Source organism: Mastomys coucha, unplaced genomic scaffold, assembly GCF_008632895.1.
Source record: "Mastomys coucha isolate ucsf_1 unplaced genomic scaffold, UCSF_Mcou_1 pScaffold12, whole genome shotgun sequence".
NCBI lineage: Eukaryota > Metazoa > Chordata > Mammalia > Rodentia > Muridae > Mastomys > Mastomys coucha.
The window spans coordinates 12,282,616-12,298,397 of record NW_022196894.1 but is presented as its reverse complement, the minus strand read 5'-3'; the positions used below and the strand labels follow the sequence as shown (position 1 = coordinate 12,298,397).

Here is a 15,782-nt window from a genome sequence, read left to right as displayed (position 1 = left end):
CTTTCTTTAGGTTAGGGAAGTTTTCTTCTATAATTTTGTTGAAGATATTTACTGACACTTTAAGTTGGGTGTCTTCACTCTCTTCTATATCTATTATCCTTAGGTTTGCTCTTCTCATTTTGTCCTGGATTTCCTGGATATTTTGGGTTAGGAGCTTTTTTTTTTTTGCATTTTCTTTGATGTTTCAATGTTTTCTATGGTATCGTCTGCACCTGAGACTCCCTCTTCTATCTCTTGTATTCTGTTGGTGATGCTTACATCTATGACTCCTGATCTCTTTCCTAGGTTTTCTATCTCCAGGGTTGTCTCCCTTTGTGATTTTTTTTATTGTTTCTATTTCCCTTTTTAGATCTTGGATGGTTTTGCTCATTTCCTTCACCTGTTTGTGTTTTCCTGTAGTTCTTTAAGGGATTTTTGTATTTTTTCTTTAAGGGCTTCTACCTGTTTACCTGTGTTCTCCTGTATTTCTTTAAGGGAGTTATTTATTCTTTCTTAAAGTCCTGTATCATCATCATGAGAAATGATTTTATATCTGAATCTTGTTTTTCCAGTGTGATGGTGTGTTCAGGACTTGCTATGGTGGGAGAATTGGGTTCTGATGATGCCAAGTAACCTTGGTTTCTGTTGCTTATGTTCTTAGGCTTGCCTCCCACCATCTGATTATCTCTAGTGCTACCTGCCCTGGCTAAATCAGACTGGGGCCTATCCTTCCTGTGATCCTGGTTATGTCAGAACTCCTCAGAGTCAAACTGTCTCTGTAATCCTGTGATTCTGAGATCTTATGATCCTGGGCTAATTATAGCGCCTGGGAGTATAGCTTCCTCTGGGAATTATGGGACTCTCTGCAGAGTTTGCGCCCATGGTCTGCTCAGGGCACCAGCCTAGACAGACCGGAAGGAACCAGTGCCACTGATCTGGTGGAGTTCCTTTGTGCCTGAGTCCTGCTGGTCCCAGTTATTCCCAGTGTTGTGAGAGATGTGTCTTCCTCACCTCTGATCCTGGGTGTGTTAGAGTGCCTGGGAGTGGAGCTTCCTCTGGGTGTTGTGGGACTGGCTGCAGAATTTGCACCCAAGGTCTGCTCAGGACACCAGTCCAAACAGACCTGAAGCAACTTGTGCCACTGGGCTGGTGGAGTTCCTGCATGCCTAGGTCCCGCTGGTCCCAGTTACTCCTGGTGTTGGGACAGATGTGTCCTCCTCACCTCTGATCCTTAGGAGCCTGGGTGTGTTAGAGTGCCGGGGAGTGGATCTTCCTCTGGGTGTTATGGGGCTGGCTGTAGAATCTGCACCCAAGGTCTTCTCAGGGCACCAGCCCAAACATACCTGAAGCAATCCGTGCCACTGGGCTGGTGGAGTTCCTGTGTGCCTGGGTCCCACTGGTCCCAGTTAACCCCAGTGTTGTGACACTGCTCAGCTTTTTGAATTTGTAGAATTATATATATTATTTTGTCTGTTAGGCTGATAAATATTTAGTTATTATTCCTACCCTGTCTTCCCCTCTCCTTTTTAAGGTTCTTACTATGTAGCCCACATTGGCTTTGAATTTATTTTTCAAGACATGGTTAATCTGTGTAGCTCTGGCTGTTCTGGAACTTGTTCTATAGACTAGGCTGCCCTCTAACTCAAATATCTACCTGCCCTTGCCTCCAAAATGTGTGGGATTAAAGGTTTCCAGCACTGTACCTAGCTTCAAACTCTTAATTCTTCTACTTAGTCTCACAAAATGGATTCACACATGAACCTAAATGCCTTGCTCTCCAATTGTTATCTTTTTGAGGGCAGTCTGATCCACTTCCTTCTCTCTTGGGATCCCACATATGTTTTAGACCCATTTTTGAATGATCAATTTGGATTTATCTCTGTTCAGCCTGGATATTTTTCATTTTTCTAGATTCTCTCCTTTGTTCTATCCATTTTACTGATAATCACATCATTACATTTTAATGTTTTAATTTTAAAATAGATATAGATTTATAGAAAATTATGATAGCAGTATAGAGGGCTACCATGTCTTTGACACTTTTCTTCATTATGTTTGTATATTGTTAAAAATCCAGACTTTATATAGGATTCATGAACTTTTATTGAATCCTTATTATTATTCTGGACTCCTATCCATGATAAAAATTATCTTTAATTAGAAATTTGCTTATTATTTTTATTTATGATTATGGAATCACAAGTTTATGGCAGGAATGTAATGGAAGAAAATTGTCATTTTTTATCACACCAATGAATGGGTACACATTATCAACACATTATTACTATAAGCCATTATTGACATAGTTTATTTCTTTAAGGTAGTTAAAGATAGTTGATAGTTTTGCTATGTGCCCCATATAGGCCTTAAAGTTGGAATTCTCTTTCATGTGCTTGGCATGAGACTTTTCAGACTGTCACTTGGATGAAACAAACAGTGTTTATAATTTGTGTCTATGGAAAGCTGCTCAGTTGCACTCTTTTTGTATTGGGCTTTGGAAGACTCATTATGTGCAGCCTATACTTACAATGTGGGGGGTTATATAAATTGTTTAGAATTCTTTATGAGAGATTGATTGCCCTTCTTCCTCTCTGACTCATTTTCTCTCTCACAAAATCCAATACTACATTATTTCTTTTGTTCCTCAAATTGAAGGTTTGGCTGTTGGAAACTCTTCCGACTGGCTACATATCCTTTTGGTATGCCCTTGCAGGAATGGGTGTTTCTGAAGCACTTTCTTAGTTTCTAGCACCTGGCTTATCTTGTATATGCTCTTGGCTTATCTTGTAAATTTCCTGCTCCAATCCTAAAATCAGCCATGTCACCACAGAGCTCTGCTTTCTTTCATTGCAGGAAGATGTTAAAAATAAAGACTCATGCTCAGAGCTGTTAGGACATTGCTTATAGTCCCTCTCAACTGACAAAGCAAGCAAATTAATGTATGTGTTAATCTGCACATATATACACATCATAAATCTTTTTCCATGTATCCATATATATGTATATAAAGCCTTGGCTCATTCATACTGATTTCTCAAATCCCAATCCATCACCATTTGGACCATTCTATTCTTGCTTTCCTGTGAACTTTCAACTGTGGAAAACCTGTCTCTCTCCAGCTGCCATCCATTAGTTTTTTTCCTGAATCCATTCTCACCCAGGTTTATGAGGTATTTTCACACATTTGTACTGAGTTAGATCCTTTTGTTATAGGCTAATTTTTTGTATTGAGATTTTTCTCAAATTCTATGTGACTTAAAAAAAGAAAAACTTGCATGCACTCAAAGGGCTACCCTCCCAAGTAGAAGGGTGAGTGATTTTCTGTATAGGACAATGTTAGATATGGACACTGAAGAACCAGAGTGGACATTGGCAGAGAACTTTATGTTAGCATTTACTCATTTGTTATATTACTAACTCATTTGCCATATTTTCTGATTGTTATAACTGTGATACTTCTTACAATGTGCACTTGTGCAGCAACCCATTTCTGAATGCTGGAGTAGTCAGGTGAAAGGTTTTGGCCAATGGTGCATAGAGAGAATTAATATTTACTATTTCTAGACAGATGCTTTTGCAATGGATACTGGACTTGATTCTTTATTCTTTTCCACAAAATTGGGTGTAATTCAGGTAATGATTCTGTGTTTACCTCATTTGTGTCTAGGAACTCAAAGAAAGAAGACATACAACAAGGCTGCAGCTGGCCTGATTAACATGTGATGGGTATGGAAAGCCAATAGAATTTGGATCATTAGTTATTGTAGCAAATCCAGTTACACACACACACACACACACACACACACACACACACACTCACATTATCTCAGTGTATTTCTATCCTGTTTGTTGTGCTGTGAGCTGAAGTCAGTTACATTAAAATCTCCCAGAGTCATTTAGATTTCTATTACATCTACAAAATACCCAAGATAACCAGTTCAAGAAAAGATTCAGTTTGGGAGGCTTGGTTCATAGTTGCTAGATTTTGATGATTTGGATTTATTGGGGGTCCAGTAGGAAGAAACAGAAGAGGAAGGCTATTCTCATAGTGACTAGAATGTGAAAGGAATTAGGATCTTGATATCTTCTTCAAAAGCATATTCTTATTGAACTTTCTGCCTCCCACTGGGCCCCATCTCCTAAAGGTCCTGTTACTTTCTACACTTCTTTATCAGGGTTATTTCTCTGCTAATTAAAAAATTAAAGGGCACTACGTCTCCACACTGACCATCTTCTATAACCAGGGTAGGATCCCAATGGTAGGACTAGGACATCAAGCCAGCCACAAAACCTTCAACCCACAACCTACCCTGTCTGAAAGATGTGCTGGGAACAATGATAACTCAGAGATTGTAGAAATGGCCAAGCAATGACTGGTTTAACTTGAGGCTCAGGCCACAAGAAGGAATCTATGCCTAGCACAGCCTGGATGCCTAGGAGTCAGAAGCCGAATAGCTCAGGGACCTAAGGCAGGAGACAGCCTTCTAGTTTCTGTCTGCACCCTGGAGCTGACCCTGTGCCACCGCTCTCTATACCCAACTCCTGCTGGGAGAGAGCTGGTCTCCCAAGAGTGCTGACACACCTGAGTGCAAAGGTGAGACCACCTCTTCTGCTCAAATTCCTGGCCCAAGAGGGACCCACCCAGGTTCATCAGGACACAGGAACCAAGGAACAGCCGGGACAGGATTCTTCTGGTTTCTGTCTGTGCCCAAGAGCTGACCCTGTGCCATAGCTCTCCATACCCAAATTCTACCTAGTGAGAGCTGGTCTCCCAGGAGTGCTGAAATGTAGGCTTACAGGAGAGACAAGCCACAGAAACAGCAAGACCACCGAACACTACAGATAACCAGATGGTGAGAAGCAAGTGCAAGAACATAGGCAACAGAAACCTAGGCTACTTGCATTATCAGAACCCAGATCTCCTACCACAGCAACTCTGGATATCCCAACACACCAGAAAAGCAAGACTCTGGTTTAAAATTACACCTCATGATGATGATAGAGGGCTTTAATAACTCCATTAAAGAAATACAAGAGAACAGAGGTAAACAGGTAGAAGCCCTTAAAGAGGAAACACAAAAATACCTTAAAGAATTAGAGGAAAACACAACCAAATAGGTGAAGGAAATGAACAAAACCATCTAGGACCTAAAAACTGGAAATAGAAACAATAAAGAAATTACAAAGGGAGACAACCTTGTAGATAGAAAACCTAGGAAAGAGATCAGAAGTCATAGATGTAAGCATCACCAACAGAATAAAAGAGATAAAAGAGAGAATCTCAGGGGCAGAAGATACCATAGAAAACATTGACACAACAGTCAAAGAAAATGCAAAATGCAAAAAAGCTCCTAACCCAAAACATCCAGAAAATCCAGGACACAATGAGAAGATCAAATCTAAGGATAATAGGTATAGAAGAGAGTGAAGATTCCCAACTTAAAGTGCCAGTAAATATCTTCAACAAAATTATAGAAGAAAACCTCCCTAACCTAAAGAAAGAGATGCCCATGACTATACAAGAAGCCTATAGAACTCCAAATAGACTGGACCAGAAAAGAAATTCCTCCCATCACATAATAATCAAAACACCAAGTGCACCAAACAAAGAAAGAATTTTAAAAGCAGTAAGGGAAAAAAGGCAAGTAACATATAAAGGCAGGCCTATCAGAATTACACCAGACTTCTCACCAGAGACTATGAAAGCTAGAAGATCCTAGCTGGGCAGATGTCATACAGACCCTACAAGAACAAAAATGCCAGCCCAGGCTACTATACCCAGCAAAACTCTCAATTAGCATAGATGGAGAAAACAAGATATTCCATGACAAAACAAAATTTACATAATATCTTTCCACAAATCCAACCCTACAAAGGATAATAGATGGAAAACATCAACATAAGGAGCAAAACTACACTCTAGAAGAAACAAGAAAGTAACCTTTCAACAAATCCACACAAATTTAATTCCACCTCTTACAACAAAAACAACATGAAGTGACAATTACCTTTTCTTAATATCTTAATATGAAAATTAATATTACCTACATATCCTAATCGATTGAAATCCAAAAATATGAGGAATTAGAAATTTGTTGATTGTCATCCAATGTCAATCCAAATCTCTAATTTGGTAACTGGAGAAATAGGTCCAATATTATACAACCCATATACTCTTTCAGCTTGTTTGTGACAGTGTCTGGCTGTGTACAACATAAGGGTCTTGAAATCTTGCTTCTCCTATCTCAGCCTTGCTATTAGTAGTATTGTTTATTTCATGTTTTTATACTATACAATGGCTTTCAGAACCGCATATATATTTCAAGAATATTTACATATCCAAGGGAAACATAGACGATTAACTAGGGAGGTGGCTTATAGGAAAGCAAACAACAAAGAGTGAGACTGAATGCTTTGCTTGACATTTGTAACTCTTGTATCAAGTTTGAAGAAGAGGACTTTATAAGTTACTCTTTCTCTGAGATGAAAGCTTTTCCAAATTATCACAGCCAATGAACCAGAAGGACATAGAACCTTCACAGGGCTAAGGGCCTCTCCTCCCATTGATGACCGACTTGGCCATCCTCTGCTACATATGCTGATGGAGCCATTAGTCCCACCATGTGTACTCTTTGGTTGGTGGTTTAGTCCCTGGGAGCTCTGAGGGTACTAGTTTGTTCATATTGTTGTTCCTCTTAAGGGGCTGTAAACCTCTTCAGCTCCTTGGGTCCTTTCTCTAGCTCCTTCATTGGGGACCCTGCACTCAGTCAAATGGATGGCTGTGAGCACCCACTTCTGTATTAGTCAGGCACTGGCAGAGCCTCTCAGGAGACAGCTATATCAGGCTACTGTCGGCTAGCACTTGCTGACATCCACAATAGTGTCTGGATTTGATGATTGAATATGGAAAGGATTCCCAGGTGCGGCAGTGTTCGGATTGTCCCTCTTTCAGTCTCTGCTCCATAGTTTGTCTCTGCAACTCCTTCAATGGGTATTTTGTTCCCCCTTCTAGGAAGGATTGAAGTATCCACACATTGGTCTTCCTTCTTGAGTTCCAAGATGGCAGGAAATAATCAAAGTCAGGGCTGAAATCAGCCAAGTGGAAACAAAAACAACTATACAAAGAATCAACCAAACCAGGAGCTGGTTCTTTGAGAAAATCAACAAGATAGATAAATCTTTAGCCAGATTAACTAGAGGGCACAGAGACAGTATCCTAATTAACAAAATCAGAAATCAAAAGGGAGAAATAACAACAGAAACTGAGGAAATCCAAAAAATCATGAGATTCTACTACAAAAGCTTATACTCATCAAAACTTGAAAACCTGGATGAAATGGACAGTTTTCTAGACAGAAACTAGTACCAAAGTTAAATCAAGATCAAATAAACAATCTAACAGTCCCATATCCCCTAATGAAATAGAAACAGTCATTAATAGTCTCCCAACCAAAAAAAAAAAAAAAGGCCCAGGACCAGATGGGATGGGTTTAGTGCAAAGTTTTATCAGTTCTTCAAAGAAGATCTAATACCAATACTACTCAAACTATTCCACAAAATAGAAACAGAAGGTACTTTACCCAATTCATTCTATGAAGCCACAATTACTGTGATGCCTAAACCACACAAGACCTAAGAAAGAAAGAAAACTTCAGATGAATTTCTCTCATGAATATTGATGCAAAAATACTCAATAAAATTTTTGCCAGCAGAATCCAAGAACACATCAAAATGATCATCATCATCAAATAGGATTCACCCCAGTAATGCAGGCATGGCTCAATATATGAAAATCCATCAATGTAATCCACTATATAAACAAACTCAAGGAAAAAAACCATATGATCATTTCATTAGATGCTGAGAAAGCATTTGACAAAATCTTCATGATAAAAGTTTTGGAAAGATCAGGAATTCAAGGCCCATACCTAAACATAGTAAAAACAATATACAGCAAACCAGTAGTCAACATAGAACTAAATGGAGACAAACTTGAAGCAATCCCACTAAAAGCAGGGACTAGACAAGGCTGCCCACTCTCTCCCTACCTATTCAATTTTGTATGTGATGTCCTAGCCAGAGCAATTAGACAACAAAAGGAGATCAAAGGGATACAAATTGGAAAGGAAGAAGTCAAATTATCACTATTTGTTGATGATATGATAGTATACTAAAATGACCCCAAAAATCCCACTAGAGAGCTCCTAAACCTGATAAACAACTTCAGCAAAGTAGCTGGATATAAAATTAACTCAAGCAAATCAGTGGCCTTCCTCTACACAAAGGATAAACAGGCTGAGAAACAAATTAGGGAAATAATACCCTTCACAATATCCACAAATAATATAAAATACCTTGGTGAGACTCTAACTAAGCAAGTGAAAGATCTATATGACAAGAACTTCAAGTCTCTGAAGAAAGAAATTGAAGAAGATCTCAGAAGATGGAAAGATCTCCCATGCTCATGCATTGGCAGGATTAATATAGTAAAAATGGTCGTGTTGCCAAAAGCAATCTACAGATTCAATGCATTCCCCACCAAAATTCCAACTCAATTCTTCACAGAGTTGGAAAGAGCAATTTGCAAATTCATCTAGAATAAAAAACCTAGGATAGAAAAAACTATTCTCAACAACAAAAGAACTTCTAGTGGAATCACCATCCCTGACCTTAAGATGTACTACCAAGCAATTGTGATAAAAACTGCATGGTATTGGTACAGTGACAGGCAGGAGGATTAATGGAATAGGATTGAAGACCCAGAAATGAACCCACACACCTATGGTCACTTCATCTTTGACAAAGGAGCTAAAACCATCCAGTGGAAAAAAGACATCATTTTCAACAAATGGTGCTGGCTTAACTTGCAGTTAGCATGTAGAAGAATGAAAATCGATCCACTCCTATCTTCTTTTACAAAGCTCTAGTCCAAGTGGATCGAGGACCTCCACATAAATCCAAACTAATAGAAATGAAAGCGGGGAAGAGCCTGGAGCACATGGGCACAGGGGAAATTTTCCTGAAGAGAACACCAATAGCTTATGCTCTAAGATCAAGAATTGACAAATGGGACCTCATAAAATTACAAAGCTTCTGTAAGGCAAGGACACTGTCAATAAGACAAAATGGCAACCAACAGATTGGAAAAAGATCTATACCATCCTACATCTGGTAGAGGGCTAATATCTAATATACATAAAGAACTCAAGAAGTTAGACTCCAGAGAACCAAATAACCCCAATAAAATGGGGTACAGAGCTAAACAAAGAATTCTCAGCTGAGGAATATCGAATGTCTGAGAAGCACCTAAAGAAATGTTCAACATCCTTAGTCCTCAGGGAAATGCAAATCAAAACAACCCTGAGGTTCCACCTCACAGAATGGCTAAGATAAAAAAACTCAGGTGACAGCAGATGCTGGAGAGGTTGTGAAGAAAGAGGAACATTCCTTCATTGCTGGTGGGATTGCAAGCTGGTACAACCATTCTGGAAATCAGTTTGGTGAGTCCTCCGGAAATTGGACATTACTGCCAGAGGACCCAGCTATACCACTCCTGGGCATATAACCAGAAGATGCTCCAACATGTAATAAGAACACATGGTCCACTATGTTCATAGCAGCCTTACTTATAATAGCCAGAAACTGGAAACAACCCAGATGTCCCTCAACAGAGGAATGGATACAGAAAATGTGGTACATCTACACAATGGAGTACTACTCAGCTATTAAAAACAATGAATTTATGCAATTCTTAGGCAAATGGATGGATCTGGAGAATATCATCCTGAGTGAGGTAACCCAATCACAAAAAACACATAGTATGCACTCACTGATAAGTGGATAATAGCTCAGAAGCTCAGAATACCCATGATACAATCCACAAACCACAAGAAACTCAAGAAGGAAGATCAATGTGTGGATACTTCAATCCTTCCTAGAAGGGGGAACAAAATACCCATCGAAGGAATTGCAGAGACTGAAAGAGAGACAATCCAGACACTGCCGCACCTGGGAATCCTTTCCATATTCAATCATCAAATCCAGACACTATTGTGGATGTCAGCAAGTGCTAGCCGACAGTAGCCTGATATAGCTGTCTCCTGAGAGGCTCTGCCAGTGCCTGACTAATACAGAAGTGGGTGCTCACAGCCATCCATTTGACTGAGTGCAGGGTCCCCAATGAAGGAGCTAGAGAAAGGACCCAAGGAGCTGAAGGGGTTTACAGCCCCTTAAGAGGAACAACAATATGAACAAACTAGTACCCTCAGAGCTCCCAGGGACTAAACCACCAACCAAAGAGCACACATGGTGGACCTCATGGCTCCAGCTGCATATGTATCAGAGGATGGCCTAGTCGGTCATCAATGAGAGGAGAGGCCCTTGGTCCTGTGAAGGTTCTATGTCCCACTGTAGGGGAATGCCAGGGCCAGGAAGCGGGAGAGGGTGGGTTGGTGAGTAGGGTGCAGGAGGAGGGAACAGAGGTTTTTTTGGGGAGTGGAAACCGGGAAAGGATATCATTCAAAATGTAAACAAAGAAAATATCTAATAAAAATAAAGGAAAGGGTTAAAAACAAAAACAAAAAAATAATAGAAAAGAATTGCTACTCCAGCTTGTTTCTTGGGACCATTTGCATGGAAAATGATTTTCCACCCCTTTACTTAGAGGTAATGTTTATCTTTGGCACTGAGGTGAGTTTCCTGTATGCAACAAAACGCTAGGACCTGTTTACATATCCAGTCTGCTAGTCTATGTCGTTTTATTGGGGAATTGAGTCCATTCGTGTTAAGAGATATTAAGGAATAGTGATTGATGCTTCTTGTTACTTTTATGTTTGTGTAACTATCTTTTTTGGATTTGTTGAAAGAAGATTAGTTTCTTGCTTTTTCTAGGGTATAGTTTCCCTCCTTGTGTTGACGTTTTTCATCCATTATCCTTTCTAGGGCTGGATTTGTGGAAAAATATTGTGTAAATTTAGTTTTATCCTGGAATATCTTGGTTTCCCCATCTATGCTATTTGAGAATTTTGCTGGATATAGTAGCCTGGGCTGGCATCTGTGTTTTCTTAGGGTCTGTATGACATCTGCCCAGGATCTTCTAGCTTTCACAGTCTCTGGTGAGAAGTCTGGTGTAATTCTGATGGGTCTGCCTGTATATGTTACTTGACCATTTTCCCCTATAGCTTTTAATAGTCTTTCTTTGTTTAGTGCATTTGATTTTTTGATTATTATGTAATGGGAGGAATTTCTTTTCTGGTCTAATCTATTTGTAGTTCTGTAGGCTTCTTGTATGTTCATGGGCATCTCTTTCTTTAGGTTAAGGAAGTTTTCTCCTATAATTTTGTTGAAAATATTTACTGGCCTTTTAAGTTGGGAATCTTCACTCTCTTCTATACCTATTATCCTTAGGTCTAGTCTTCTCATTGTGTCCTTGATTTCTTGAATGTTTTGAGTCAGGAGCTTTTTTCATTTTTCATTTTTCATTTTTTGACTTGTGTCAATGTTTTCTATGTTATCTTTTGCACCTGAAATTCTTTCTTCTGTCTCTTGTTTTCTTTCTTCTGTTTCTTGTTTGTTGATGATGCTTGCATCCTTGACTTCCGATTTCTTTCCTATGTTTTCTATCTCCGGTTTTGTCTCCCTTTGTGATTTCTTTATTGTTTCTATTTCCATTTTTAGATCCTGGATGGCTTTGTTCAGTTCTTTTACCTCTTTGGTTGTGTTCCTGTAATTCTTTAAGGTATTTTTGTGTTTCCTTTTTAAGGCTTTCTACCTGTTTACCTGTGTTATCTTTTACTTCCTTTTTTTAAAGATAATACCAACAGATGTTTATTTAAAGTATTAAATTTACATAAATAACCAAGTTTTCATCAGTTATTTCTTTTGAAAACACATTGCTGGTTACATTTTTAATACATATTAAAACATAAGGTATGAGAAGTCTATCATTTTACTACTAATGTCTATAAAGATAATGGATAGCTTAGATCATTGTTCATTTATTATTTATATAGTAAATAAGGTCAATTTTCAACAAATGAGATACAAAGAGTATATTTTAGTGAATCTTTTTAGACTATAGTTATATTATAATTCTCAAATATTGGTATTGAATGTAGGACCATCTAGAGAAGGGAGGATTCAAATATGACACATCAATTTATAAAACACTAAAATCAACTGATTGAGAGAACTGAAGATGAAGCCTTTGCACTGATAAATGCAAATGAAACAGGAAAAACGGGATTATAAAGTGTAGTTGCTGTGGAAGGATAAAATGTTACCTGAAGCCAAATAGTCCTCTATGTTACTAAGACTTTCTACAGAACATCAGAGCATGTATTTATTTATTAGATATTTTCTTTATTTACATGTCACACGATATCTCCTTTCCCAGTTTCCCCTTCAAAAAAACCCCAAAACCAAAAAACAAGAACAAACCCCTGTTCCCTCTCCCCCCCATTACCTTCCCCCTCCTCGCCACCCCACCCTCTCCTGCTTCCTGGCCCTGGCATTCCCCTACACTGGGGCATAGAACTTTTACAGGGCCAATGGCCTCTCTTCCCATTGATGACTGACTAGGCCATCCTCTACTATACGCATGCTGCTGGAGCCATTAGTCCCACCATGGTGGGTGGTTGGTGTTTTAGTCCCTGGGAACTCTGAGGGTACTAGTTAGTTCGTATTGTTATTCATGCTAAGGGGCTGCAAACCCTTCAGCTCCTTGGGTCCTCTCTGTAGCTTCTTCATTGGGGACCCTGTACTCAGTTCAACAGAGCACTGATTTATATGCAAGGACTGTAGCATTCTCTTCACTGGTGACTGAGCATGCTGATGTGTCTGTGGTTAACTCTGCTATCATATAAGATGGAGGAAGCAGCATCTGCTTCCTAGTGCTATAATAAAAGTAAAATAAAAGCATATATGAAAAGTCCTTTAAGAAATGAAAGAAACTAAAAACAAATGTAAAACTTTATATAAAATAATATCTTTATTTACCATAAAGCAATGACTCCCTAATGCTCCTAAAAGGTAAAACTTAATCAAGATGTCTGTGCTTCTAGCTCTCCACCTTCCCACTGTATAAAGAACCAGAAGAATGGACAAACAAAAGATGACAAAAACAAACAAACAAACAAACAAACAAAAAACTAAATCTAAAGAAACATTATTTGGTAAATGTGAAGCCTATTGATAATAAAAATATTTTCTTATAGATAACAGGTTTCTCCAGATAAAGATTTTTAAGTTTTATAAACTACAATTATTGCTGGCACTGAAAGTTTATGTCATCCTAGTATTTTTTTTAAAAAGCATGCATGCAGGTACAGGTTGCAGCCAGAAGAGGGCTTCAGATCTCCTGGAACTAAAGTTTCAGTCAGTTGTGAGCTCATGTGGGTTTAAGGAGGAGCAGCCAGTACTCTTAACCACTGAGCCATCTCTCTTGCTCCTCATTTTCAAATTTTAAAAACCAAAATGTACTCAACTCCAAGAAATGTAGAAGATATGGTGATTACATAACAGTCAAGACATAACGAAGCACTAAGCATGTCTGTCGGTCTTACTCATTTTTTTGTTTCTCAGTAAGAAATCTCTGCTCAGACAGGACTGTGTTCTGCCTACCTATCATCCTCATGTTTCCACTCTGGCTACTAAATTTTAAGCCCATTTCAGCTAGTTGCCGGTTATTTACTTCTGCAAGTTGCATACACAAATCTGAGGTTCTAAAATCCATCTGAGTCCTTTTTCAATCTTGCCCACTCTGGCTTACCTGTTTCTTTGGAGTTCCTGGCCATGAAGGCATGAAGGTCTACTGATTTTGGACTAACTGGCAATTGTTCAGGATCTAGCTTTGGTTTTGATACTAGCTCAGTATCAGTCTTTGAAGAAATTGTAGAAACTTCCCCATTAATTTTGGCTGTTGGGGGTGGAGGAGGAACTGGCTTTTCTGACCACTTTGGGTACACTGTTCCAGGAGACCTCAGTAAATTATTGGCTTTGGTAGGCGGAGTGGGCTTTTTGGGTGGGACTTGAGGAGCAGCTGGTTTAGAAGGTTTCTGTTCTAGCAATGCTTTTTCATCTTTTTCTTCAGCCTTTCAGAGGAAAAGCTTTCTTCTCTGCAGCTAGCAGGTCAGGCTTTGGAGCTGGACCTTTTGCAGGAGGAGGTGGTTTCTTTGGTGTTGGAAAGTCTATATCTAGTTCACACTTATCTGAACAGCAGAGTTATCTGGAAATGCTCCTTCTCTACCATCCAGTTCACCCTTCCATCAGCCTGCTTCTCCAGTCTCCTTACTTATCAAACGGATTATCTCCCCTTCTCGAAACCTAAGTTCATCTTCGTTGGTTCCTGCATAGGGAAATAACGTTCTACAGTAGTCCTTAGCTTTAATCTTGCCACCAGTGTTTGGTTTTGTTACCTCCACCTTCTGGCTTCTAGATCCCAGTGACGGTAGGATTAAAGGCTTTTCTGCTTTTTTTCTCCTCTATTTCACTACTGGAAATTCTTATCCTAAGTTTCACAGAGCTTTCTTTAAAGATGTCTCCAAATCCAATTCCTCAGATTTTCTTTGGCTGTGCAACTGATCCTAGAACAGGTTCACTCCCAGTCCCCGGAGATGGCAATTGTAAGGTGGGGCCAGTCGAAGGAACTTCTGATTCCTCCTCAGCGTCGTGAGTTTCACCATCATCTGTGAACTCTAATTCTTTCACAAAGTTTGAGGGAAACAGTCCCAACTTATTGTTCAGGGATCCACTCCACCAGCCTTCTTCTATCTCTTCGATGACATCAATGACATCCCCCATGATCAGTTCCAGTTTGTCCTCACTTTGTGGAGAGTAGTCAAAAAGAACTAAACACTGATGCTTTTTTGTCTTCTTAACAGCTTTGGTTTGTGGATGTGACTGAATTCCTCCAGCTGGAAGTCCATAAGTGCTGATTTGCTGTACAAGACTTGCTACATTTCCGTACCTTTCCTGTTTAATGGGCAAATTGTCATCTTTGGCTTCTGTCTGTAGCTTAATTTCCTCAACAAAATTGTAAGGGAACAACATTCCACGTCTCCCATTTAGTTTTCTTTCTAGCCATCCTTTTTCCTGTAGCTTTTTTTTCTCTCACATTTCTGATGATTTCCCCAACTCGGATAGTTAACTCATCATCATGTACAACATCACAGTCATACTCCACAAGATAGTCAACCATGCTGTGGCTTTGGCGGGGAAAGCATGGCCTATAGCCCCTTCTGTGCAACAGCTCAGGCACAGCGAGGAGCTGCCTCCATCTACCCACTGAGGGCCTGGCAGCTCCTCATGCCTGGCCTTGGCTGCAGCCCCCGGCAGGCAGGGCGAACAGGACCTGCGCTGCGCACAGTGCACCTATCATCTATTTCTTTAAGTAAGTTATTTATGTCCTTAAAGTCTTCTATTATCATCATGATATGTGATTTTAAACCAGAGTCTTGCTTTTCTGGTGTGTTGGGGTACCAGGGTTTACTGTGGTGGGAGAACTGGATTCTGAGGATGCCAAGTAGTCTTAGTTTCTGTTGCTTATGTTCTTGCTCTTGCCTCTCACCATCTGGTTATCTGTGGTGTTAGCTGGTCTTGCTGTCTCTGACTTTGGCTTATTCCTTCTGCAAGCCTGTGTGTTAGTACTCCTGGGAGATCAGTTCTCTCTGGGAGGAATTTAGGTATGGAGATCTGTAGTACAGGGTCAGTTCTGGGGTGCAGACAGAGATCAGAAGGAGCCTGTCCTCAGCTTATCCTTGGTTCCTGTGTCCTGATGCTCAGGGGAAGTCCCTTTTGGGCTAGGA

General features: G+C 39.7%; 1 pseudogene; it reads right to left on the bottom strand.

The window, feature by feature from the left end:
* Positions 1–13,700: 13,700 nt before the first annotated feature.
* Positions 13,701–15,175, bottom strand: LOC116086236 (annotated as a pseudogene).
* Positions 15,176–15,782: the final 607 nt, after the last annotated feature.